General features: G+C 45.0%; 1 protein-coding gene and 1 long non-coding RNA gene across 2 annotated transcripts in view; one reads left to right on the top strand and one right to left on the bottom strand.

The window, feature by feature from the left end:
* Positions 1–27,902, top strand: part of LOC147028600 (triacylglycerol hydrolase DDHD2-like) — a 464,798-nt gene that overhangs the window by 354,030 nt on the left and 82,866 nt on the right. The window lies entirely within an intron of this gene.
* LOC147028602 (uncharacterized) lies at positions 16,040–20,671 on the bottom strand. The gene is made up of 3 exons (XR_015057615.1): positions 20,330–20,671; positions 20,107–20,193; positions 16,040–16,532 (listed from the first exon to the last, which is right to left on the bottom strand). It is a non-coding gene; the product is annotated as an uncharacterized LOC147028602 (long non-coding RNA).

Genomic DNA, 27,902 nt, shown 5'->3' with positions numbered 1-27,902 from the left:
AACACCGATCTGGAAACAACATTACCAGTGTCTCGCCATTCCCCATTGGATCGTGACATCAAGCCATCAATCATGCCAACAGTGATGCCTGCCCTGCAGGACTGTGTAAACTATCTGTCTTGTCAAGACTTGGTTTCAAACAGGGTTTCTGTTTTTGCTGATAAGCCTGAGAAATTCAGGACATGGCGTGCAGCTTTCCAGAACATGATCAGAGGCGGACCGCTTGCATCCACTCACCACGAAGAACAGAATGTCTGTCTTCACTAGTGACATTCGCCCAAAGGTCACAGTCAGTAAGACCGAGGTCACGGGTGAATTCCTGCCACAGATTGTCAAGCAACTGCCTGCAGCAGTCACGTCACCTTCTGAAAATCATCACTCGTCATCGAATGGAAGATCAGCAACAATTCTGCCCTATTCACAGGACTAAACATCATCTTGCGCATTCCAGAACATTCAAAGAAAAAACATTGCAATCCAGACTCATCCTTCTTCACCAATATAAATATTTACCGGATATACTTAGTCAACCAACCATTCACCCAAGGAGTGTCAGTAAAATTGGATTGTTCTTTGTGCGACAGCACCCGTCATGACTCAGAACTTCTTGATGCCAGGTGTGCTACCCTCGAGAGACCAGCAGGAAGGCAAATTATCAGGAACTCTTCAAACCCTGAGAGTGTGTCGGATGGGCTTTGAAAGCATGGCGAGGAGTAACCCTCTGTGATTAAAAGGTGTACGGACATTTGTGGTCGTAGTGGATCCAGAGAAAGGTCGTGTTCCAAAATCTGTCTTGTGAAAGTATTCATCGCCAGGAGTCCTGAAAATTTTCTGAAAATGTATGCTGTGTAGATGACCAGTCAAATCATTCTCTCGTCTGCAGCAAACTCTTTGACTGCTTCAATGTGCCAAATAATGTAGTCCCTTGTGAACTCAAAACCTGCTGTGGAACTACGGCAGACATTGATCAGCATGTCATGAATCTCGTCATCAAATCTTTCAATGGAATCATCCACCTGCCGTTCCGGAGCTAACCGATTGTAATGGTATTCCTTGTAATTCCTCCGAGATTCCAACACTGGAGGTCGCAGGACTCTACTCACATATACGTCTTCTCGTTTCCCGAACCTGAGGGTACAGGAACAGCAATTCGATTGATACCGCCAATGTCCCCAGGAAAAAGGGCTGACTGCATATGGAATACATAGATGGAACACTCTGTGCGACCCGGTTCGTAACTCGTCAGTCCCACGCTGTATCGAAGCAGGGCTGTATTTGTATCGATATTAAATAATGTTTTCTCTGGAACCACTGATCCTATCGAAGGAAAACTTTGCAACTATCATCTACAGAAAGTCTCATGTTGTATCAAAGGCGGACGTCTGGGTACCCGGTCATCACTGCCAGCAGTTATAAAGTGGCAGTTCTAGTTATTATTGTTATTATTATTACTTGTTTCTTTACCTTTTTTTAGAAATGTGTTTCCATACTGGAGAATTTCATTGTCATTGCACAGTTTTTTTTAAATTATCATTCTTCTGATTTGTGTTGTATTAAACACGAGCAGGCCCCACCTTCCCTCTCTCATCCCCCTTTTGGCTGGAATTATATGGGTCCAGAAGGGGAATTTCAAGTGGAGTGAATTCTTTGCTGAAACTAATAAGTGACTAAATTGATGTAATGGTCATTTCTGGTCATGAAGTGTTCTGCCAAGAGTATGTGACAAGAATGCATTCATTAGTCCCCTTCCAGTTTCAGCGGAGGGAACTATCAGTTTTCTCTCAGTCTGTCAGTCCATCTGTCCGTCTCACCTGTGGGTTTTCAGACTTTTTCCCAATACCCCTTAACATATTCAAGTGAAACTTGGTACATGGCTTTATGATGAAAAGTTACAGAACAAGTTCAAGTTTCAGGGCATTTCGTCAACACCCAGACCCCCCAAATCCCCAGTCAGACTGTTTGCAAACTCCTCAGCCACCCTCTCTTCGTTAAACTTGCAAACATCCAGCCTCGGCTAGGATGGTACCATTCTCCTGGATTTAAGCTGAAACTTAAGAGTTGCTCCAACAAGCCTGTGGTTGGTATTGAGAAACTGAGCACTCCGGTATACCCTGCAGTTCTGGATCATCCCCCAGCGACCATCAGTGAGGACATGGTCAATTTCCTTTGTCACACCATCAGCGTTGGAATACCAAGTCCAGCGATGAGCTTGTGGGCACTGAAACCATGAACCAGCCACCCGAAAGCCATGACTTCTCGCAAAGTCAAGGAACTTAGTGCTATTCTGGTTCACAGTTCCAGACCCATGCGGACCATCCCTATCAGTGCCAGTTGATGCAGTAAAATCCCCCAAGTCGAGAAAAGTATCTTGCCTGGGGCGCCGATGAACCACACACTCGAGCGTGGCATAGAATGCGTCCTTCATGGTGAGATCACTCGCCTCAGTTGGAGCATATACAGAGACCAGGGAAATGACACCAAAGGAGTGAAGAATCCTTAGTCTCATGATATGATCGTTTTCCGGTGTTATTGCCATTATAATGGGAGTCAGCTTATTGATCACAGCTACAGCAACTCATTTGGCACCGTACCCATCAGAGCAACCAGACCAATAGTAGGTGTAACCACCCACCATGGTCGCGCAGCAATCTGATCTCCGAACCTCACAGTGTGATGCAATACTGATGTTCAAATGCTAGAGCTCAGATGATAACAGAGACAGGTGATCATCAAATCTTAGAGTGAGAACATTCCAAGCACCCACCTGAAGGGAAGAGACTGCCGTCTGGTGGACGACACCTCAGCACCACCCTGACACACCCCACCACACCCACCCAGGAAGATTGCCCTGTGGCTTTTCGCCAATCTCGTCAGCCGGTGAGCTTCCCTGTGAACGGAAGTTGCACATGAAGTACTCCCACAGAGTGGGTTTTCAGGTTTATTTGCTTTATTTGTGTGTGTTGTGGAATGAAGTGTTTTACAGTGGCCAGAATGCAAATCCTGCCACTGACCTCCTCCTGCAGAAAGAGGTAACCCAACTGCAGGAGGACGTCCACTGATACAGTTGGGCACCAGATATGGATGGCCGTTGGCTCACAAGGAGCTCTTCCGCCCTTTGACAGGTTTTGTTTTTAATACTGCTGGGTGTCCATATCCACACACCCTCCTCACCAGGAAACCTGGTTGGAGTGGGGGGGGGGGGGGTACGGTTTCGTCGCCCACATCCCGACTAATCCAGGCTCTCCCGAGATAGAGTACCGGCTTCCTGATATTTAGGAATGTAAGTAAATGTTACGCAGGATACACTTAAACAAGAATCAAGTTTAGAAAATAACGAAAAGTATGGGATTTTGCATCCATGTCCCTATTAACAAACCCATTGCAGACCTGCTTACCACATTAGTGTTTAATTAATTTTTATTTTCTATCATATTCAGGATATTTTGTGTGAGATATCTTTCACAAAAACATTGCAACATTGATTATTATCAGTGTTAAGTATGAACAAATGTCACACAAAAGATAAAAAAGCAGGTAACTTAGTAAATACACAGACGAACCTTGATAACAAACTTAATATCAGGTGCGAAGTCCACATGTTGTTTTTTTCTTTCTCCAGCGTCTGAAGTTCATCGATAAGATGGATAACACATATCTGGAAACAACATTACCAGTGTCTCGCCATTCCCCATTGGATCGTGACATCAAGCCATCAATCATGCCAACAGTGATGCCTGCCCTGCAGGACTGTGTAAACTATCTGTCTTGTCAAGACTTGGTTTCAAACAGGGTTTCTGTGTTTGCTGATGAGCCTGAGAAATTCACGACATGGCGTGCAGCCTTCCAGAACATGATCAGAGGTGGACCGCTTGCATCCACTCACCATGAAGAACAGAATGTCTGTCTTCACTCGTGACATTCTCCCAAAGGTTACAGTAAGTAAGACCGAGGTCACGGGTGAATTCCTGCCACAGATTGTCAAGCAACTGCCTGCAGCAGTCACGTCACCTTCTGAAAATCATCACTCGTCATCGAATGGAAGATCAGCAACAATTCTGCCCTATTCACAGGACTAAACATCATCTTGCGCATTCCAGAACATTCAAAGCAAAAACATTGCAATCCAGACTCATCCTTCTTCACCAATGGAAATATTTACCGGATATACTTCGTCAACTAACTATTCACCCAAGGAGTATCAGTAAAATTGGATTGTTCTTAGTGCGACAGCACCCGTCATTACTCAGAACTTCATGATGCCAGGTGTGTTACCCTCGAGAGACCAGCAGGAAGGCAAATTATCTTCAAACACTGAGAGTGTGTCGGATGGGCTTTGAAAGCATGGCGAGGAGTAACCCTCTGTGATTAAAAGGTGTACGGACATTTGTAGTCGTAGTGGATCCAGAGAAAGGTCTTGTTCCAAAATCTGTCTTGTGAAAGTATTCATCGCCAGGAGTCCTGAAAATTATCTGAAAATGTATGCTGTGTAGATGACCAGTCAAATCATTCTCTCGTCTGCAGCAAACTCTTTGACTACTTCAATGTGCCAAATAATGTAGTCCCTTATGAACTCAAAACCTGCTGTGGAACTAAGGCAGTCATTGATCAGCATGTCATGAATCTCGTCATCAAATCTTTCAATGGAATCATCCACCTGCCGCTCCGGAGCTAACCGATTGTAATGGTATTCCTTGTAATTCCTCCGAGATTCCAACACTGGAGGTCGCAGGACTCCACTCACATATACGTCTTTTGTTTCCCGAACCTGAGGGCACAGGAACAGCAATTCGATTGATACCGCCAATGTCCCCAGGAAAAAGGGCTGACTGCATATGGAATACATAGATGGAACACTCTGTGCGACCCGGTTCGTAACTCGTCAGTCCCACGCTGTATCGAAGCAGGGCTGTATTTGTATCGATATTAAATAATGTTTTCTCTGGAACCACTGATCCTATCGAAGGAAAACTTTGCAACTTTCATCTACAGAAAGTCACATGTTGTTAACAAATCGTCTTAACACAAGACAAGCACAGCTGTTGATCTTGGAGGAAGTAATTTCCTGGTGGATATCACATCTACTGGAGTCACTATTGTCTCCGCAGTCGGTGGGGTATTTTTCAAGAAAAAAAAATCTTTCGAGCAAGTCTTAAAAGCTCGATACAAAATCTCAATTTCTTGAGTCGTTCCATCTCTGAGACTTCAGCAGCAATGAGAATCAGGAAGATTTTGAACGTGAAACTCTCCCACAGCAATAGTAAGCTCCACACAAACCCTTTTCCTCCCCTTTCTTTACTCGAATCTCTTCAAACTTATTTATCTTCTCTCTTCACTCCCCTGTCTTCCTCGATCTCCCTTTTGTTTCCTTCGTGTAAACTATTCTGTTCTGCTAATGATGCTCCCAATTGATGATGCACCCAGCCCAAAGGCAGAAAGAGCATTTATTGCATGACAATGCATTTGGTCCTTTGGCGTTTGGCAACAAAAAGTGATAGAAGGACATTAGATAAATAAACTAACGGAAGGTAACTTTAAGAAGTTTTACAAATAAAAAGAATTGTGATAAAGTAATAATACAAGAGTAAACTCGAATGGCACTTGGTAGAGCAGATACCTCCACTCTGCCAGGCTGAATAGTTTACGTTTTGTATCCCACTGATGTACCGGATCTGGACCCTGACCTTAACCAAAATTTAATCAACTTGTCCTTGTCACCTGCCCAAACCATCCACCGAGTTTTGTCATAATCCGTCCACAACTTTTTGAAATATTATGCGATATATCATTTTTGAAGCCTGGTGTTGGTTTCACAGTTAAGGTGGCTGGCTTGGGACCCAAGTCAGGACCTTAGGGTCCTGAGTTCAAGCCCCTGTTAACTGTTGAATTCACACCTGGTGTAGTTGACTCAGCCAGTCATCCTTCCGAGGTCAAACACCAGGTGGGGTTGATTCAAGAAGTTGACTCATCCTTCCTCGGTCAGCAAAATGAGTACCAGTGTACTGAGGTAACAACCATTTGGGGGTAACTGTGTCAGAGTGGTGACTTGTCCAGGACTGTACTCCTTGCCAATGAAACTCACTCGACAGCCCTATGTGCCTTTACGGTGTGAAAGGAATGACATTATTATTATATCGTCTTTGGCCCATCAATATTGAAGAATCACATCAGAATTTTTTTTTTGAAATCGTCATATCCGCATCTGGATCTTCAAAAAAAATCAACTCAATTCATCCCTAGTAGACACCCAACCTGTCCACCAAATTTTGCCTGAATCCTTCCATAACTTTTTGAGATATCATGCTCTATGCTTGTTGTTTTTTTGCCCTCTCTCTCAATGGTAAAACATCATTTAAAAAATTCTCCTATCCAGCTGTGGATCTTCAACAAAATCAAATCAATTCGTCCTTGTCATACACCTAACCTGTCCACCAGAATTCGTCTGAATCCGTCTTCAACTTTTTGAGATATTCTGCTTAAAGACAAACAGACAAACAAACAGGGGTGAAAGACAGCCTGCAGACAGCCAGATAGACCGACAAAGTGAACCAATTGCTTAACTCTGCTTTTTGCTTCACATGCTTTGAATAATAAAATGGGGAAAACAGAGAAAGGAAAAGGATTGAAAGTTGTCAAAGAGAGGAGGTCAAAGTGAATGAAAAGTGCCAATATATCCCATGGGGAGCCAACATGCGGATCCTATAGATAAGGCTTTGCTCTTTACGTTTACAACTGTCTGTGGTGCTCAAATGAAGAGAAATAACAGAGTGCCATGTGACGAAATTCATATCCACAAAGGTTGAAGTGTTGACAATTGGCTTGAAAATGTCTGCAGTTACTTGGTACATCGAGCAAGTGTTCATGGGACGAATGGGACCAATCGCCCAGCCTTTGCCCAGTTACACCGTTGTCGATCATCTTACAGAAAGTGCACATGATTCCGCAGATGATATTGCAGAGGTGCAGTCAAAGTGGTCCATGATTTTAATACTGCTTTTAGGTCCTGAGAAGCCTGGTGTTGGCTTAGTGGTTCGGGTGGCGGCTTGGGATCCTTGGGTCCTGAGTTCAAGCCCCGTTGGCCGCTGAATTAAAAATACACCAGGAGGTTGACTCAGCCTGTCATCCTTCCGAGGTCGGCAAAATGAGCACCAGTGCACTGGAAAAGGGGACACTGCATCAGCAGCATAGCCGCGTCCCAACCAATGATGCAACCAATGATGCCACAGGCTGCACTCGATGGAGAGAGAGAGAGAGAGAGAGAGAGAGAGAGAGAGAGAGAGAGAGAGAGAGAGAGAGAGAGAGAGAGAGAGAGAGAGAGAGAGAGAGAGAGAGAGAGAGAGAGAGAGAGAGAGAGAGAGAGAGAGAGAGAGGTCCTGATAGTGGAGTGGTTATCTTGATGAAAGGGCAGATGTTGGTGACTCCATCAACACTTGAATGTTCCTGGTGGAAGGTCAGAAGGTATTCCTCTTCTTCATTAAGGGCCACGATATGAGACTTTCAAAATGATGTGTAAATTATTAATGAATGAGGACCTTTGCACATGTGCAGTGTTTGTGTGTTTACCTTGACTCAGTTCGGTTTGCCGAGCACCTTTCACGTGCCGCTACTCGAGCTAAATCTGTGATGCAAAGTCTTTTAAACACAAGTTTCAGCATTTAGAAAAAGAGTGGCAATGTCAAAAATGGTTACCATAATTGTTCTGTTTCTGAATAAAAATTGGAATCACAGAAATATGAGAAATATCCATGGATGAGACCTCTGAGAGGTGCTGATTTCCTGTTAATACCTTTAGTGACCGCAGTGAATATATGTATATATATATTTTTATATATATATATATATATATATATATATATATATATATATATATATACATATATATTTAAAAGCTCTCATGCACTTCAACTTTCAGCAATAGATGCAAAATCTGGTCTTTCTCTTGTGGCCCCAGAACTAAACAGATAATATATTTATAACAGCCGTTTCGGTTCCCAGAGCTCCCATCTCACCCTGACTCCCAGCATGATTAAATATGTCCTTCCCGTCGGTGTTCAGAAGCACCTAATCCAGATACACAGTCCATTCATTGGTCGCTATCCATCGGGAGTTTTTGTTGCAAACGCCCGTCCACTCGGTCCTTGCACCGGTCCATGTGGTCTAGAGTTTGCAATATGAGCAGCTGCCTGTGAGGCGAGCTGAGAAAGTTCTCAGTCTTTCGTTGTGCAGGTGTACAGGCCTTTCTCTCAGGTACTTTTCCGAGTAGTTTCAGCTTATTTCAGAAACTTGGTGAGCCATCATAAGTCACAATCCGTGTTTAACACAGACAATATACTGTTGTGGTTTTGAGGAGTCCCAAAGAGATTGTCCCATAGTTAATGCAGTTGTCATTGTTATACTGCTTAGTTTAACTGTCGAAAGTCCGTGTTGATAGGTCTGCGTTGCGATTTTGGAGTTTGAAATCCCAAATGTGTCATTTTTCTCACTCCACATTCCTTTCTACAAGCCATATGCCACACATTTTCCTCGCAGCCCCCAAAAACCACTTCATGAGACAAAATATTGCGCTGAAACCCGAGGCTGTCATTTTTTTCTTTTCCAATCATTCATCTCTCTGTTCCACATCAAATTCATGATGCCGGAATTTACTGCACTGTGGCGTGTTTAGTCACGAGTAAGTTTCCGAAGGCGGGTCTGTCGTCTATGGGATAATTTAGTAAAGTACAGGCGCTATGCTTAATTGTTGAACATACTGTGTATGTCATTTCATGGTTTTCTCTCCTTGTAAATACTAGCATTTTGATTACTGCCTTTAAAAGCCATTTCCTCCAGAAACTGTCCTGACTTATTCTGTCTGTTCCGGTGGTGGCATAAAACTGCTGAGGTGTTGTCGAAGTTCGATATCAGATGTCAGGTCAGGTTCGATCTGTGACCTGCTACAGGTACCATGTAAACCTGTACTAACCTGTTCCATGGTCGGGTTGTCGGCGACTAAACCGTCTCCCCCACCAGGTTTTCTGGTGAGGAGGGTGTTTGGATATGGACACCCAGCAGGATTAAAAACAAAACCTGTCAAAGGGCGGAGGAGCTAATTGTGAGCCAACGGCCATCCATATCTAGTGCCCAACTGTGTCTGCGGACGTCCTCCTGCAGTTGGGTTACTTCTTATTAGGAGGTTGGTGGCAGGATTTGCACTCCAGCCACCGTAAAACGCTTCATTCCGCAAAACGCAAAAACGCAAAAAAATCTGAAAACCCACTCCGTGGGAGTACCTCCTGTGCAGCTTCCCTTCGCAGGGCAGCTCACCGGATGATGGGATTGGGGCAAAGCCTTCGGGACCCCCAATCTTTGATAGGAGGGAAACCACGGGGTAACATCCCTGGGTCAGATTGCGGGAGAGTGTGTCGGAGTGGTGCTGAGGTGTCGTCCACCAGACGGCGGTCTCCTTGGGTTAACCTGAGGCGGTCCCTTCGGGTGGGTGCCTGGAATGTCCTATCCCTAAGAGAGGATGATCACCTGTCTCTGTTATCATCTGAGCTCAAGCGTTTGGACATCGGGGTTGCAGCTCTCTCTGAGGTTCGGAGACCGGATTGCGGCGAGATAATGGTGGGTGGTTACACCTACTATTGGTCTGGTCGCTCTGATGGTTACCATACCCAAGGAGTTGCTGTAGCTGTGTCCAATAAGCTGACCCCAATGATAATTGAGGTAACACCGGTCAACGAGCGTATTATGAGATTAAGGATTCGTCACTCCTTAGGTGTCATTTCCCTGGTCTCTATTTATGCTCCGACTGAGGCGAGTGATCTTACCGTGAAGGACACATTCTACGCCACACTCGAGTCTGTGGTTGATCAGTGCCCCAGACGAGATACACTTCTAGTCTTGGGGGATTTCAATGCATCGACTGGAACTGATAGGGATGGTTATGAGGTGTGTGTTGGTCCCCATGGGTCAGGAACTATGAACCAGAATAGCACTAAGTTCCTTGACTTTGCAAGAAGTCATGGACTTAGGGTGGCTGGTTCATGGTTTCAGCGCCCGCAAGCTCATCGCTGGACTTGGTATTCCAACGCTGGCGGTGTGGCAAAGGAGATTGACCATGTCCTCATTGACGGTCGCTGGAGGATGATCCAGAACTGCAGGGTCTACCGGAGTGCTCAGTTCCTCAATACTGACCACAGGCTTGTTGTAGCAACTCTAAAGCTGCACCTTAAATCCTGGAGAATGGTACCATCCCAGCCTAGGCTGGATGTTGCCAAGCTCAGGGATGAGAGAGTAGCTGAGGAGTTTGCGAACAGGCTGAGTGGACACTTGGGGGGTCTGGGTGCTTTGGGGGGTCCTGAAGAGTTGTGGAACACCTTCAAGACCACCGTCCTTGATGTTGCTGGTGGATGCATTGGAGTTCACCGCAGGGCAAAGAAGAATTTTGTCTCTAAGGGACACTGGCTACCATTGACCAGAGTCGCAGGGCCAGGCTGAATGGCAGAGCTGAGCTGTTCAGGGAGCCGAGGCGTAAAACTGTACGTGCACTGAGGGTGGACAAGGAGGCCTATGTGCGAGGAATCTGTGAGGGGGTAGAGCATCACCTGTGGACAGGTGATTCTCGTCCCGCTTACAGGGGAATTCGCGCATTACGTTCATCCAAGCCCATCCCTCGGAGCACTGCAGTTCGAGCAGAGAGTGGTAGGCTCTTGACAGAGGAGTCTGAAGTGAAGGCCTGCTGGGCCGGTTACTTCGAGCGGTTGTACCAGGCTGATCCCCCAGCTGTCGAGTTGGACGTCAAGGGTGTTACAATCCCTGTTGCTGACCCTCGAATCAACTGTGGTCCACCATCGCTTGTGGAAACACGGGCTGCGGTGAACCAGTTGAAACGGGGCAAAGCTCCAGGGATCTGTGGCATCCATGCCGAACTTCTCAAGGCTGGTGGAAATGCTGCACTCGTGTCGTTGCATGCAGTTTTGTGCTCTGCCTGGAACACAGGCATCATCCCAACTGACTGGAAGAGGGGCCTTGTTGTCCCTCTCTGGAAAGGGAAGGGTGATCGCCAAGACTGCAACAACTACCGAGGGGTGACGCTGCTCTCAGTGCCGGGCAAGGTCTTTGCTCGGATAATTCTTGATAGGGTTCGCCACCATCTGCTTGAGCACCAGCGTCCAGAGCAGTCAGGCTTTACACCAAAGAGGTCAACGATTGACCGTATCCTTGCACTTCGTGTACTCACCGAACGCAGACGAGAGTTTCGGCAGGGGCTGCTTGCAGCCTATGTTGATCTCTGTAAAGCGTTCGATTCAGTGAATCGGGATGTCCTCTGGAGGATTCTTGGTCTTCGTGGGGTGCCACCGAAACTGATCGATCTGATGTCTGAACTCTACTCTGGTACTGAGAGTGCTGTGAAGTGTGGTGGTACCGCCTCTGACTTATTTCCAGTTGTTACTGGAGTTCGTCAGGGATGTGTACTTGCCCCCACACTTTTCAGCACTTGTATGGACTGGATTTTTGGGAGGATGTCGGAGAGATCAAGTTGCGGTGCATCGTTTGGCAATGTCAAGATCTCGGACCTTGATTTTGCAGATGATGCAGTCATCTTTGCGGAGACTTTAGACATCCTCTTGGGGGCCCTCGAGGTGCTGAATGAGGAGTCGGAGCCGTTGGGATTACGGATTTCTTGGGTCAAAACAAAGATCCAGTCTTTCGGTGACATCTTGGATGCTGCTGTCCTGTCTGTGTCTGTTTGTGGTGAGGATGTTGAGGTCGTGGATAGATTCACTTACCTTGGCAGTGATATTCATGTCTCCGCAGGTTGTGAGCCGGAGGTCAATAGACGTCTGGGTCGGGCCTGGGGAGTCATGGATTCACTGGATCATGGGGTGTGGCGCTGCCGGTACCTGTGCGGGAGGACGAAAGTCCGAGTCTTCAGGTCCTTGGTACTTCCAGTCTTGCTCTATGGGTGCGAGACTTGGACTTTGACCAAGGATCTGAGACGGAGACTTAATTCCTTTGGTACCAGGTCTCTTCGGAGAATCCTTGGCTATCGCTGGTCGGATTTTGTGTCCAACGAGCGGTTGCTGAGAGAGACTCGGATGAGATTTGTTACCTGCATAGTCCGTGAGCGTCAGCTGCGGCTGTATGGACATGTGGCTCGTTTTCCTGACGCTGATCCTGCTCACCAGATTCTCTCAGCGAGGGAGTCTCATGAGTGGAGGAGGCCAGTGGGCCGACCACGTGCCTCATGGTTACAGCAGGTTGACCATCATCTCAAGGAGATGGGGATGGGCCTGGCATCTGCCTGGGGGATGGCCAGACGGAGGCCCCTGGAGTACCGGCGGAAAGTGGACGCAGCGACGCGCTGTTCTGGCACATGCTCCCATACCTGACCTGACCTGATATCAGATGCGGTAATGCAACATTGGTTAAGCTCGGCCGACCGACTAAAATCTGTTGTGTAACCGCAGGTGCTCGGGCCTTTGCACTCTCGGATTTCTCACTCGGACTTTACACTGAACACCTGTTCACACTCAAGCTTTTGTGTATGGTAACGCGACTCTGGGCGTGGGATTATGCGGGAAGTTTTGGGGCCACTGGAGATCGTGATCTCTTAAAGACCCGCCCTCCTTTCAGAGTTATCCAGAGGTGACGTTCGTCACAATACTTTATGATGCCTTGAACACCAGCATTTCCTGGGGTTTCTGCATATGAGGGCCGAGCATTCCATGACGGAATATGCATTTCAAAAGTCGTCGTGTATTCGTCAATTTTTCCCACGTTCTTGTGGGGTTGGCCAGGGGAGGCTTGGCCCAAGTTTGTCACAAACCGGCTGGCCAGGCCTGATGTTCAGCTAAGGTTAGAGCAGGAATTTGGAATTTGGCCACGGTGATGGCGATCGCTCGCCAACTCTTTGCAAAGGACACTGGGATCTTTAACATCCACCAGCTAATGCCAGCAGACAGGACACCCAGTTTAACATCCATCCGAGGAACAGCACACATCCTGATGAATCACCCTGCTGTAAAACACCGGGGCATGTCCAACATTCGAACCCAGGCTGGACAACTTAATGGAAAGTGCGTGTACCTCGAGGCCATCCTGCCAGCCGTGCTGAGAGGTAATTCTGCAAATTTCTGTCCCACTCGAAAGAGATGAAAGGTGATTTTGGGGAAAATTGAGGCGGTTTCAGGATCATTCTGCAAAAGCTTGAAATTCCTCGGAATATTCTTGACTTGAAGGTTATAACCGGGATAGAAGATCAATGTGAACAGGATCTTGTTTCTTCAGTTTTTTTTTCATTCTCAGAAGGTTGAACAGCAGTCTGATCGATTGTCAGTTGTTTTCAGACTTGCTCCAGTGCACCGGACACAATAGAGGTGGCAAAGGCATGTTGAGGAAAGAGCTTGCACATGCCATATTATTTTGATTTGAAGTCGGAATCATCACTGCACAGACTACAGAGTCCGAGGAAATATGAATATGGAAATGAACTTTTGATGTGGGAGTGATGGGAGAATGAATATAGAAGGTAGACAGGTAGCTGTGGGAATATGGGGGTTTGTAATGGATCGTAGTTGCAAGTTCATTCTCTTTGACTGAAGTATTAATGTCGAGAGAGGTGACAGAGGTACTCGAAATGTCCCTTGTGAGATTGAAGGTATGGTGGAAGGAATTGACAAAGTCGATAAACCATTCAACATCATTTCTGCCATTGGACGCGGCACCGATGTGATCATTTATTTCGTGGTGGCCAAACAGGGATTTGATGTCCAAAGTTAATAAAAAATTATCGGAGGTAAACCTCAAGTGTTCAACGATTGTGAGTGCAGGATTGGTGTCCTTAATGTCTTTAATGGATGAGAGTAGCCATCTTCTTCTTAAGGTCACTGGAGGTCAGTTGGTTGGGCCAAATACAAGTGGAGATAATAGGGCCACTCGAGTTGTTGGTCTTGTGAATCTTTCATTCATTACCTCTGCCACTGAAGCTGGACGGAGGTTATGCTTTCAGTCTGTCTGTCTGGTTGTCTGTCTGTGAGCAGGATATATCAAAATGTTGTGGACGGATTCGAACGAAACTTGGTGGACAGGTTGGGTGTGTGACGAGGACGAATTGATTCGATTTTGGTGAAGATCCGGATCCGACTACTGGAATTTTTAAAGTAATTCTTCACCATTGAGAGATGGGGTCAAAAACAATATATAGCACGATATCTGAAACAGTTATGGACGGATTCGGATGAAACATGGTGGACACGTTGGGTGTGTTCGAAGGACGCATTAATTCGATTCTGGTGAAGATCCAGATGCAGATCCAAGGCATTTTTTAATTTCTAAGTGATTCTTCACCATTGTGACATAGGCCCAAAAACGACATATAGCACGATCTGTCAAAAAGTTGTAGACGGGTCATGACTTAAGACAACTTGGTGGATGACTTGCGTAAGTGACAAGAACAAGCCAATTAGATTTTGGTTAAGCTCTGGATACAGAGCCGGCCTATCAGTGGGATACAAAACTTAAACTGTTCATACTGGTTCATTCATGCTAGATACAGAGCATCTGTTCTACTCTACCGAAGCAGTTTTGTGACTCGGGTTACAATATTGGATGGGTCACAATGCAGACACAGGAAGTCAGGGTGGTAATTTTTAATTTGGCCAGGGTGCTGAAGATAGCTTGCCTATGAAGGACACCGTGGGATCTTTATCCTCCGTCCTCCACAACTAATGCTAGCAGATTGGACGCCCAGTTTAACGTCCATCCGAGGGACGGCCCACACATTAATGCTTCTACATGCCTGCAAGACCCCAGGGTGACGGTTTATAGCTCGTCTGACATTCAAACCCAGGCCAGACTACTCAAAGGCAAGGGTGATGTTCTTTTAGTGGTGATGATGAGGTTGGAAACAGTTGGTGAGGGTTCTTGTTTGGATATCAAATCATTGCTGGTCTCCTTGCCAAAATTTTGGTTCACAAAACCAAAATTTGGTTTTGGTTTTGGACAAAAAAGCCTGAGATGTAAGGTCATTGTTGACCTTTTAGTAAAAACCAGCGTTGGAAAGTTGCAGGTTGGCTTCATGTTTGTTAAGGCAACCAAACTACTGTTTCACCGCATTTGTCAGCCGGTTTGATGACATCCTCCAGTTTCCAGAGAGATTTGAGTGCATGCCATTCTTCTTCTTTGCTAAGGTTTGAATAGTTCATCGTGTGGTTGAAATTCAGTTTTTGTCGAGGCAAAATTATTTAACAAAAGGGTCTATGGAAGTAAACTGTCCACCTGGGTAGGGAACAGCTATGAGGAGGGGACAAGGAGGTCCATTTTGATTTCCGGATGTTGAGCAATTCGAATGCATGTGCATAGAGCTCCGGTGGAATAGTTAGCCCGTCCCCAGTTCAGTGGAAGACGGCGTTTTGCTATCACGTGTGTTGATCAAATTTTCAACAAAGCTTTACGATGAGAATATGGGGAAGACAAATTAATAATTTGGTGAAAAGGTCAAAGGTCAGCATTACCTAAAAATCATCAATTTTCATGCAATTCACATGAAATTTTAATTTCCCATTTGAGCTTTGTCAAATTTTCAACATTAAGCTTTGTTATGAGACGATGGAGAAGACAAAATAATTTGGTTAAAAGGTCAAATGTCAGCATCACATAAAATCATCAATGTTCATCCAAATGACCTAAAATTTTAATAACTAGCATATTGGGTCACTAAATTTGTTCGCCAATCAAGAGCTGGAAGCTGATTGCTTTTTGGGCTTGTTTTTTTTTCTTTCGACCAAAAGGTCAAAGGTCAAGGTTGCATAAAATCGTCAATTTTCATTTTTAGTTGTTTTCGTCATGTTTAGCAGATGAAAGAAGGAGTCCGAACACAAAGCGGTCACGAACGGGCTTTTCATTTTCAGATGCTTTCGAGTTGGATGTGTATCGTTTTTAATGCAAAAAGGTCTTTCTCTTTGCAGAAATAGCGAACAATTGTTGAATGACCTTGGATTTTTTGTTCTGGGGCCGAATACGAGAGACAATTAAAACGAGGGAGGTGATATAACAGAAAGCCTCTTTATTCATAGATTCCAATGCACATATTGAGATTGCACAGATATAATTTTAAAACGAAAGCATGGACAGTGAGAAAGCAGATCGAGGATGAGCGAGGTGCGTGCCAAACGCGCCAACGCTCCAGCCCGCGCCTCCACATGCCCGTGCAACTGTGGGCTACTCCGTGTTTGTTTGGCAAGCAATGAACAGCATGGGTTTCTGCTACCTCCACAATTTGCAAATGACATGCAACATTCTCTGCTTGCACATTACAACAAAGCTGCTTGCATATTGCAGCACGGAATTGCTTGTGACTGCTACTCCATTGCTGCACTTCATGCACGGTGGATCTTTGCAGCTGCGAGAGGGTGGGTCCTCCCAGCCCTCCCTACACAAGCCAACTCACCAAGCACGCTTGTTCACCAGCATCATACAGTGTACGCTGATGATAGTTTACTGAAATTGAATGGAAACGTACGACCTACTGGCTAAAAAGCCTTTACGAACACCTGTATTAAAACAAAGATCAGTGAATGAGGGGGTGAAGGTGTGACATATTTAAGTAATGAAATACAAGATTGCAGGGCTGAATCTGTATCGTGGGTGTGTAGATGAACTTACAGCATGATTCCAGCTTAAACTGATTTTTAATGTTCATTGTTCATCAGCCATTTACTGCATTTGGAGATTAAAAAAAAATTGTATACATGGTCGAGGCACATGGAAAAGATTGAGCAGAATGTAAAGGAGAAAATACCAACCGCAGATTTAGATCAAGGGGAGGGGGAAGAGGACACATGGGGGTGAATAAACTGCACATAAGATGAATGAAACACAGCAAGAAGAGGAAGGGGAAAAGTGGAGATGAAATAGAAAAGGAACTGTCCACCTGGGCAGATTGGTGGGCCGAATGGCCTCCTCCTGTGCAAAATTTCTTTGTAATTCCTTGAACAAACCAACCAACAATCAACAAACCAAAAGAGGTGAGGGAGAAAGGGGGGGGACAAATAAACAAAAAAAAAACGGGTAGGCCCAAAACTATCTGAGCCTGAGATAGAGAATCGAAATGCCTTCGCCACGCAATGCCTGATCCAGTAGAACATATCGGGGCCAATAACTTTTAGCCGCGTCTCGCGTCGCGAACGTGGCTCGAAGAGAGCTCGGCGTTCTTCTTCTTCTTCTTCTTCTTCTTCTTCTTCTTCTTCTTCTTCTTCTTCTTCTTCTTCTTCTTCTTCTTCTTCTTCTTCTTCTTCTTCTTCTTCTTCTTCTTCTTCTTCTTCTTCTTCTTCTTCTTCTTCTTACAAAAACTTTAGGACTCTTCGGCTCTTTTACATACAGGATCCGGATCTGCTTAAATACTAAACACCTGTACACATCCTCGCATTGAAGGTGCCGTTTGAGAGCATCTATCATGAACTTTTAAATATATTCGGACATTTGCTTTAAAGTTTCGAAAAGTTCACGTTACTATTTAAAGATTATTCCATTTAATGTATTGTAATTTCGTAAATACACTATTTATTTCGTAAATACGTAAATACACTATGATGGGTCTTGCTATTGGCTTAATCAAGGCATGTGACGAAATATTGGAAGTTGTTGTTTTTTTGTTTTTCTTTTCTTCTTCTTCCTCTTGTTGTTCTTGTTCTTCTTCTTCTGGTGAAGACAAAACCTTTAGGACGCGGCTCTTGGACACATTTGTCCTTGTTTTAAATACCATGCTCTTTATCGGTTTAACCCAATCTCCCAATGCACGAAGAATCACTTTAAAATCAAATAATTCTCGTGTCTGGATCCGGATTCGGATCTTCACCAAATTCGAATCAATTCTTCCTTGTTACACACCTAACGTGTCCACCCAGTTTCGTCCGAATCCGCCCACAACTTTTTGAGATATCGTGCTATTTACAGTTTTTGGCCCCATCTCTCAATGGTGAAGAATCACTTTAAAAATTCTAGTTGTCGGATCCGAATCCGGATCTTCACCAAAATGTCATCAGTTCATCCTTATCACACACCCAAACTGCCCACCAAGTTTCATCCGAATCTGTACTCAACTTTTTGTGAGATATCCTGCACACAAACAAACAGACAGACAGACAAAGAGGGGTGAAACCATAACCTCCTTCCACCTTCGGTGGCAAAGGTAATGAACACGAAAAAATACATGGGAGTTTGTAATCAACACGAAAAACAAATGAAACAAACAGAGAACAGAAAACCGACGGCAGCACAGACAAATCTGGAACAATGACTTAACTTTTTGGAAGTATATCTCTCGGAGGACCAAGAAAACCGACCATGACCAGGAAAGTGGAAATGGAAAAAAGTTACAAATTCATTTGAATACTGTATCACTGAATGTCCTGTATTTTCCAAACAAAACCAACTTTAGCAAGAACAAACTTGTACATCCTTCGAGCATATAATGTTTGTATTTTCACTTCAGACAAAAAAGTCAAGGCAACCACCAACATTCTGTCCTTCAAGCCAAAGCTGCCAAAAACCGCTTTCTCAGCTTCACCACCTTACACTTCACCAATTAGCGAGTGGGAACAACCCCGCTTGTGCCGGATGTGCGAACAGATGTTACCTGTACACCTACAGGGAATACTTGCGACGCAACCAAACATTTTTTTCAAACATTCATGGTACGATCAGAAAGTCTTTGACCTCAACTTTAAACTGAACCCACATTTCATTTTGTACTTTCACATTAGGCTACGAAGTTACTGATCAAGCTTCTTACTCTTACGACAAAGCTTACTGTCCCTCACATGTTTCTGCAGGACACACACGGTCTGCCAGTGACCTTCGTCTTGTTAAACTCCCCAAATCCAGGCTCACTGCTCACCTCGACTCATTTGTTCCTCTTTTCTCTCACCTGTAAAACCAACTTCCCCAGTTTGTTCAATCCTATTCTTCTCTCCAGGGTTTAGAGGCAGCTGCCCTCCACGACCTCAAGTCATCCCCCATCCATACTCATTATCTCTTCTACCCCAGATGACCCCATTCCCAAGCACACCCTTTTCCCACCTTATTATGATTTGCCCCTTTTCCCTCATCTTGTTAGTTGTCAGTTGATTTGTTCCTTTTCTGTTTCATCCCTGCTTTCCCCTTCCTCTTCTTGCTGTGTTTCATTAAGCTTCCATGCAGCTTGTTCACCTCCATGTGTCCTTCTACCCTCCCCTTGATCTCACTCTCACTCTCAATTCCACTCTGGCGTTGATGTTTCCCCCTTTCCGTTTTGTTCCTTCCACGAGCCTCAATCATATGTACACTCAACCCCCTCTTGACCGCCCCTCATAACTCAAAGTCAAGCCTCCATATCGAAATCTTTATACTGTTGCTTGTGCAACCAATCCTCCAGATCGGTATGACTGCCACAACAAAATACAGCTCAAAAGTTTACCATTTTAACTCCTATTTTACCAAATGTAAACACAATGATGCAGTTCACGTGTTGTTCGGGGGGGGGGGGGAGAGGGGGTCCCACACTTTTGTCAAAGAATAGTTACATGCGGCACCATGATGGTACCCTACATGGTGACACTCTAAACTAGAATGGCACTTAGTAGAGCGCATACCCCTGCCAGGCGGGTTAGTTTACGTTTTGTATCCTACTGATAGTCCAGATCTGGATTTGGACCTGAACCAAAATCTAATTGGCTTGTTCTTGTCAACGACCCAACTCATTGCCTCGTTTTGTCATAATCCGTCCATTCGAGATGCTGTGCTTTACAGTGAATCGTTTTTAACCTTATCTCTCAATGGTGAAGAATCACTTAAAAAAATGATTGTATCTGGATCTTCACCGGAATCGAATCGATCTGTCCTTTTCACATACACAACCTGTCCACCAAGTTTTGTCCAAATCCATCCATAAGTTTTTGAGATATCCTCCTCACAGACAGACAAACACACAGGTGAAAAGGAGGTGGAGATAATAATTAAAATATTAAAGTTCAACTGTAGAGGGAGTCAACAGATGTTGACATATTCTTTCCCCCCCAAGCATAAGTGCCGTAGCCTCAGAAGGAACACTTAAACCACACAATTCAAAATGATGGCACCCATACTCACCAATGTGCTCGCACAGAAGAAAGTGAGAATGATTCAATTGGTTCAACCACCGATGATTCAGTGAACTTTGCATCTTATGACAAGTTTCTGCGAAGATTACAATATCGAGTTTAAACTTCTATCCTCTGACGCTTGTGCACAATATCATGAAATTGACATGAAGTTGCAGACATGTGAGTATCAAGAAAGGACAACACTGTTGAAAAATCAGAAAGAGGTGCACCTTTGGCAAACTGAGGCTGCCCAAGAAAATACCAAATGTCTGTCAAAACAAGCTTCGGAGCATCCTCAGGAGATCCATGTCATTGCTATTGATCTTCAGCAAGCAATGTCTACCTCAAAGCTAACAGTGGGTCCAGCATTCTACAAAATATAGATATGGACATGTAACCTTGGTATCCATGACTGTGGGGAAAATATAGGCTTGATGTGGATGTGGACAGAAGATGGTTCATGGTTCATTGTTTTATGATCAAAACATCGTGACCTCAAGACTGAATTGTGAATGATTTACAAGGTAAATAACGACTGAAGATAACATAATCATAGCATAACAACATGTGACAAGCTAAAAGAGCATTCATGTCATCAACAGTTCGACATTTCATCTCACAGAATCTGTCACCATGACGCAGTTGTCTTACGGAGTAATTGTTTTCCAGGTAACCAGTCTGGAAATCTACTATGCAAAGAAGATGCAAAGTTTTTACAAAGTTTTCATGGTGTTCCTGTCGAGAGTTCAGCTGGCACGTTCACAGGGCATGATGGTAGGATTCATAGCTAGTAGCCAAGATAATCCTCAGTGTGCGTTTTTGCAATGCTTCAATCATAGCTATGTGCTCTCGTGTCAGGGAGGATTGCCATAATGGACTGCAATAGTCCAACATACAGTCGGTCTGATGAAAGATGTATACACCGTGATCAGATCTTCTATTAGAATATGGAACCTCTTCAATAATTGAAGCATGTACAACTTTCTTGAAACCTTTCAGGTAATGAAGTTAATGTGATGAACTCACTTGAGTTCAAAGCTAATTAGAACACCGAGTAATTTAACCTACTGACTTTCCTCTAATTAATAATTATTTAGTTGTGTAGCAAAGGAAGACGTAGCAAAAGGAGGATCTGATGACATTGGTCGCTGTATCATAAAAATATTGACACCATCAACCCCCAAGCCAAGACTCTTCACATTATATCAGACTAGTGCGTGCCCGTAGGTGCGTGCCAATATGTGCAGCTTCGTTCCTTCGCTCTCGTAAACGACGACTGGATTGGGGCATTGTTTCAATTAGATCGGACCAACCGTATCATAAATGGCCATAACTTGGGAAACACCTGGGAAACATACTCAGGTCCCCAGCGTCAATTGTGACGTCATATCAAACAAAGAAGAAGAAGAATTGTGACGCCTCTCTCACTCGCCTCCCCTCTCTCGCTCCCCTCTCTTGCCCCCTCTCTTCCCCCTAGTCTCGCCCCTCCTCTCTCCCCCCTCTCTCTCGCCCCCACTCTCACCCCCCTCTCCCCTCCTCTCTCCCCCTCTCTCTGGCCCCCACTCTCACCCCCTCTCCCGTCCCCCTCTCTCGCCCCTCCTCTCACCCCTCTCTCTTGAATTGTGACGCTCCTCTCTCTCACCCCCTCTCTCCCTCCCCTCTCTCGCCACTCTCTCACCCCCTCCTCTCACCCCCTCCTCTCACCCCCTCTCTTGAATTGTGACGCCCCTCTCTCTCACCCCCTCTCTCCCTCCCCTCTCTCGCCTCCTCCTCTCACCCCTCTCTTGAATTGTGACGCCCCTCTCTCTCACCCCCCTCTCCCTCCCCTCTCTCACCCCTCTCTCGCTCCCCTCTCTTGTCCCCCCTTAAAAAACAACAAAAAAATCAATAAACATTAATTGTGACGTCATTCGTGATGTCATAGCACCATATCTTGTCATGAGTTGACAGATAAATGGCCGTAACTTGGGAACCGCTCGTCCGATTAATATCAAACCTCGAAAAGGCACATACTCAGGTCCCCAGCGTTGATTGTGACGTCATACCAAACGAAGAAGAAGAAGAATTGTAACTTCAATCGTGCAAAAATAAATAAATAAATATTAATTGTGACTTCATAGCACCGTGTCTTGTCATTGGTCAACAGATAAATGGCCGTAACTTGGGAACCGCTCGTCCGATTAATATCAAACCTCGAAAAGGCACATCCGCACGGCCCCGGCAATATTCCTGGCAAGTTTCAATCAGATCGGACCGGCGGTCGTCGAGAAACAGCAGTCGCATACAGACACACAGACAGACAGGAAGACAGACACACACACACACACACACACACACACACACACACACACACACACACACACACACACACACACACACACACACACAGATTGCTGGAATTATAGATAGATAACTGATGGGGTCAGAACAAAAAATGTATTATTGTGAAGCTCGTGTGAGATCTGGTGGAATCAAAAGAGTCAAACACCATTTCCCTGCAGTGGGCCACACGTACCTGCCAAGTGACACATTTTGGACTCATAGGAAACCATGCGCTGAGTAAATGTAGCCAGATCTATGCACCTGTGCAATGGGTGGAAGCTGTCAGATGTGCAAATAATAAAATACCATTCATTGTCTACATTTTGTAGTCAGCTAATCTCATCTCCATGATACACACCAGATCACAAAGCACACCTTCTTCTACTCATCATCTTCCCTTTATAAGTGGTGAGGTCTGATGGCACCAAGCTTCTGCCCTGTTTTGACTCCTCGAAACGATACTCCTCCACCTCTGTCTGTCCTCAGCTAACTCTCCTCACTCTCCAACCACTCTTACCTTACTGATATCCCTCCTCACACAATCCTCCCATCTCAACTGCGGTCTACCTCTTTTCCTCCTACCTTGCTCCCTCAATCTATCCGCTCTCTTTGCGATTCTCTCTTCCCCCGTCCGCACCAAGTGTCCAGCTCATCTCAGCAAGCACGTCACCAATCTCCTCATCAAGCTCATCTACACACCAATCTCCTCTCTCAGTTCATCCATCCTCCTTCTATACACTCTCTTCACTCCTGCAATCCTCCTGACCAAGTTGTTCTCACAAATTTGCAGCCTCTGTTGTTGTCTCTCTGTCAGTACCACCATCTCCAGGTCATAAAGATCGGCCAGCATCACACACGACGTCACAACCTTCCCTTTCGATTTCCTTGATATCTTTCGATCTGCCATTAATCCCTCCACCCTACTCCATGCATTCACACCCACCTGAATCCTCTAATGCACCTCCGCCTCGGACTTACCACCCCCCATCACTGTTCCTCCCAGATACTCAAACCTATTTCCCTGTCTGAACTCCTCCCCCTTTAACCTGACATTAAGTAATTTTCCCTGCTGCACAACCCACATCATCTCAGTCTTCTCCATACTCATCTTCAGCCCATGTTTCTCAAATACCTCCTTCCACTCCTCCAGTACTCCCAGCAACTCCCACCCACTCTCCACCACAACAGCCAGATCATCCGCATACAGCGTACTCCCCATACTACCAGTCAATATCACCTTCCTGCTTACCAGCTCCATCACCATGATAAACACGAGTCAGCTGAGAGAGCTTCCTTGCTTCAAACCGATGTTCACGCTGAACTCCTCAGACATTCCAGGACCAACCAAAACTCCTCCCTTCATTCCCTTGTAAAGGTAACAGCCAAAAAATGTAAACACCAATGTAAAGTCACTTAATATGGTGTTGAGCCACCATGTGTGGCCAGTACGGCCTGTATGTGCCGTGGCATAGTCCACCAGCATCTGATATTCTGCAGGAGGGATACGGCACCATTCTTCCACGAGAAAGTCAATCAACTCACACCTGATTGTTGGAGGTGGAAATGCTGTCTCAGGCATCATTCCAGAATATCCCATGAATGCTCAATTGCGTTCAGATTGGTGACTGAGAAGGCCATGACATAGGGATACTATCAGTGTCATGTTCATCAAATCATTGGGCGACCAAATGTGTGCTGTGTCGGTCTGATGTAGTCTGTGTCGGTCATGTTGCTTTTGTTGGTCATGTAGTCCGTGTCGGTCATGTTGATGTAGTCTGTGTCGGTCATCTGTGTGGGAAGGGGGTATTGTCATCCTGGAAGACGCCCCTCCAAGCAGGAAAGAAATGCTGCAACATGGGGGTGAAGATGATCACTCAATACCATTAAGTAGTACTTGGCATTGACCTTGCCTTCTAAAGGAATGACTGCACCCAAACCATGCCAGGAAAATGCACCCCACAACATTGCAGAACCACCACAACCCTTCACTATTGGAACGAAGCACTCAGGGTTGTAGAGTTGTTTCGGTTGGCGTCACATATGCACTTGTCCGTTTATTGAGAACAAGGTGAAGGATGATTCATCTGACCACATCACATTCTTCTACTGCTCGTTAATCCATTCCCTATGCTTTTGCATCACTAGACTCGCAAACGTTCATTGCCAGGTGTTCTGAGTGGTTTGTGCACGACAGCCCGACTATGGTATCCCACTCGGTGGAGTTCTAGGTGGACTGTTTTTGATGAAGCTGTCGCTCATGCCTGATTGAAATTTACATTCAATTGATCTGCAATTGCTCACCTGCTTTGCCTTGCACTTCAAATGAATGCACGGATATCACGATTCTCGAGTAGGCGCCTCTGTCCACTGTTGCCCTTTGCTGATGAGGTCTTTTCCTCGGAGTTCCATGCCAACATCACCTTTGACACCATTGCTTGTGAAGCATCAGCAAGTTGATCTGTCTTTGTCACTGAAGCTTCTGTCAAAAGCACCCCAACAATCACCCTTTTTTTTTTAATAGTCTCTGAGGTCTCCTTTTACAGCCATGATAGTCATAAATGGAGGTAACCAGGCCAATGCAGCATTTTTATACATGACCCAAAGCATGCTGAGATATCTTTTGCTTAATTAACACTTGGGCCACACCTGTGTGGAAGCCGTTGCTTTCAATATACTTGGTGTCCCTCATTTACCCAGGTGTTTCCATTTTTTACCCATTACCTGTACATCCCTCCAACTAACCTCACTTCTGCTTCTGGCACTCCTCTCCATCTCAGTGTCATCATCACCATCTCTCTTGGGACAGGATCACAAGCCTTCTCCAGGTCCACAAATTCAAATGCCATCTCACCTTGCACCTCCAACCTCTTCTCCACCAACTGTCGAAGCGCGAACATCCCAACCTTCGTCCCCCTACTCTTTCTAAATCCTTGCTGCTCTTCTCTGATCTCCATCTCCACACTCTTCCATATCCTCCCATCCAGAATCCTCTCCAGCACCTTCATGACATGACGAAGGAGCTTAATGCCCCTGTACTTCTCCAGATCTTTAACATCTCCCTTTCCCTTCCATATCAGCACAATTAAATTGTGTCCTCCAATCCAATCCTCCAATTAAATTGTAAATTAAAACCCTGTCCTCCAATCCTCCAGAATTGAACCCTCTTTCAGACATATATTCAACAGCCTCTTCGTCCAACTGACTCTGACTTCTTCTGCTGAAAGTATCATCCCTGTACACACCTCATTAATGCCTGGCACTCTTCCCTTCTTTATCCTCTTCAATGCTGTGCACACTTCCTCCTCTGTTATCTCTACCAACTCCACTTTCTCCTTTCCATCTGGTCTCCTGCACACACAACACTTCCAACCTTCTTCTCTGCATCACCCCCACCACCTCGCCTCCTCTCCCCCCATTGATCCCACATTCAAACTACATAGCCGAACCTCGCTTCTGAATTGCTGCCTGCCTGGCAGAGCCAGTGCTATCTTTATTAGTTTGAGACACTCAAGTCATAAATTGGCAGCACTGCCCGGGTTGACCTGCTGGACCCACTACCCCAATCTGTTATCATAATCTTCTGTGTGCATGCACACACGGCAGTCTTAAGAAACAAGGACATGGGTGGGTGGGTCTGCAAGCGGCAAATTTGATTGGTTAAAATTTGTGATGATGGAAAATGCCGAAATATTTTGTTCCAGTACTGCTAAATGTAAGTGTTTTGAAAGTGCCAATAAGGAGAATGGTGTTCGAGTGTTCAAGTCTATCATTCAATTGAAATAAAATTAAAATAAAATAAAGAATAATGGCCTCCAAAGGCAGATGCCGACGAGGCATCCTCCATCATGCAAAGTCCTTCCTTGGCACACCTGAGCTCCTGTCCACCAACAAGGTTTTCATCTGCAGCTCGATGGAGTACTGCTCTACCCTCTGGGCTGGCTCCCCTGCATCACATCTTGCTCAGCTTGACGCCGAAGAAACAAAGGCCCTCAATATCATTAGAATCTCTCGTGATGAAGCTGAGTCTGTGGGCCGATCACTTCACCATCGCCGACAGGTCGGTGGTCTCTCTGTCTTCGTCCGCCTCACATCTGGACTTGCACCGTCTGCCCTCTCATTGCTTGGTCTGCCCCAGGTACCTGCAGGATGCATGCGGTCGACCAGCAACCCCCTCCGAGTGAAACTACATAAATCCAGAATTACTGCTCACCTCCACTCATTTAATCATATTTTTTTTTACCTGTGGAACCAACTTCCACAATCCCTTCAATCTCATTCTACCCTCCAGGTCTTCAAGACAGCTGTTCACCACCATCTCATCCAAAATCATGATCTTTTCGGCACCTGTTAAACCACCCCACACCCCTTCCAAAATTTTGCTTATGTATTCATATTGTCCACCCTTTGCGTTATCCCTTACCCCTCGTCGTTACCTGCATCCCTTAGTTTGTCCGTCTCCATCAACTTTCTTCCTCCACCCTGCTGTTGGTGTTTACCCTTTCTCCTGCTGTTCCCTTTGCTATCTTGTGTTCTGATTTTGTTCTGTGTCATCGCTCTTCCACGAGCCAAAACTATATATATATATATATATATATATATATATATATATATATATATATATATATATATATATATATATGTATATATATATGAATATATATATATATATACGTATATATATGTATATATATATATGTATATATATATATATATATATATATATATATATATATATATATATATACATATATGAGCTGAATGCACAAAATATTACGGCGTTGCCCGGGTTATTTTTGATTGAATTTAATCTTTTGTACATAGGTCTGACGCGAGCCCAGTATCAGTTCTCAGGGGGTTGGTGAGGGGGAAACAACAAACACCTCTGTATATATCTATATATTACTAAAACTCTCAGATTGTATGTATGTATGTATGTATATGTATGTATATGTGTATGTATGTATGTTCCCGAAATACAGCCAAAACGGTACATGATAGCGCAAAAATTTTCGGCCCACCTTACTCACCATTCTCCTGCCATGTGCGGTATTAAGTTTCGTTCAAATCGGGCAACAAAAAACATTATTTAAAAATCAATTCCCGATTCAGTCAAGTACTCTTCGGGAGAATTTGATCAATGCAAACACCCTCAGCGGTATAGTTCGCTGGAGCTATCTTTTTTTCTCTTGAAATGATTTTTTTATCAACCGCTGTCACAATGGGAACCCAATGGGTTCACGTGTCATGAAGTACATATATATATATATGTACTTCAATATATGTACCGGGCGTAGTGGCGTGCGCCTGTAATCCGGCTACTTGGAGGCTTGGGTTGGAGGATCGCATGAGGATGGAAGCTCTGTGCTGGGCCACGCTATGAGAGGGTGTAGGGCAGCCTGGAATCATGGCGAAACCCAATCCTTATCCCTGTGTCATAAGAGGCGACCAGGGTTCTGTCAGGAAGGGCATCCGGCGTAAAAC

Source organism: Eptatretus burgeri, chromosome 4 (assembly GCF_056783735.1).
Source record: "Eptatretus burgeri isolate ZD-2024b chromosome 4, Ebu_testis_v1, whole genome shotgun sequence".
Lineage (NCBI taxonomy): Eukaryota > Metazoa > Chordata > Myxini > Myxiniformes > Myxinidae > Eptatretus > Eptatretus burgeri.
Note: the sequence above shows the minus strand (reverse complement) of the source record. Positions and strands in the feature narration are given on the sequence as shown.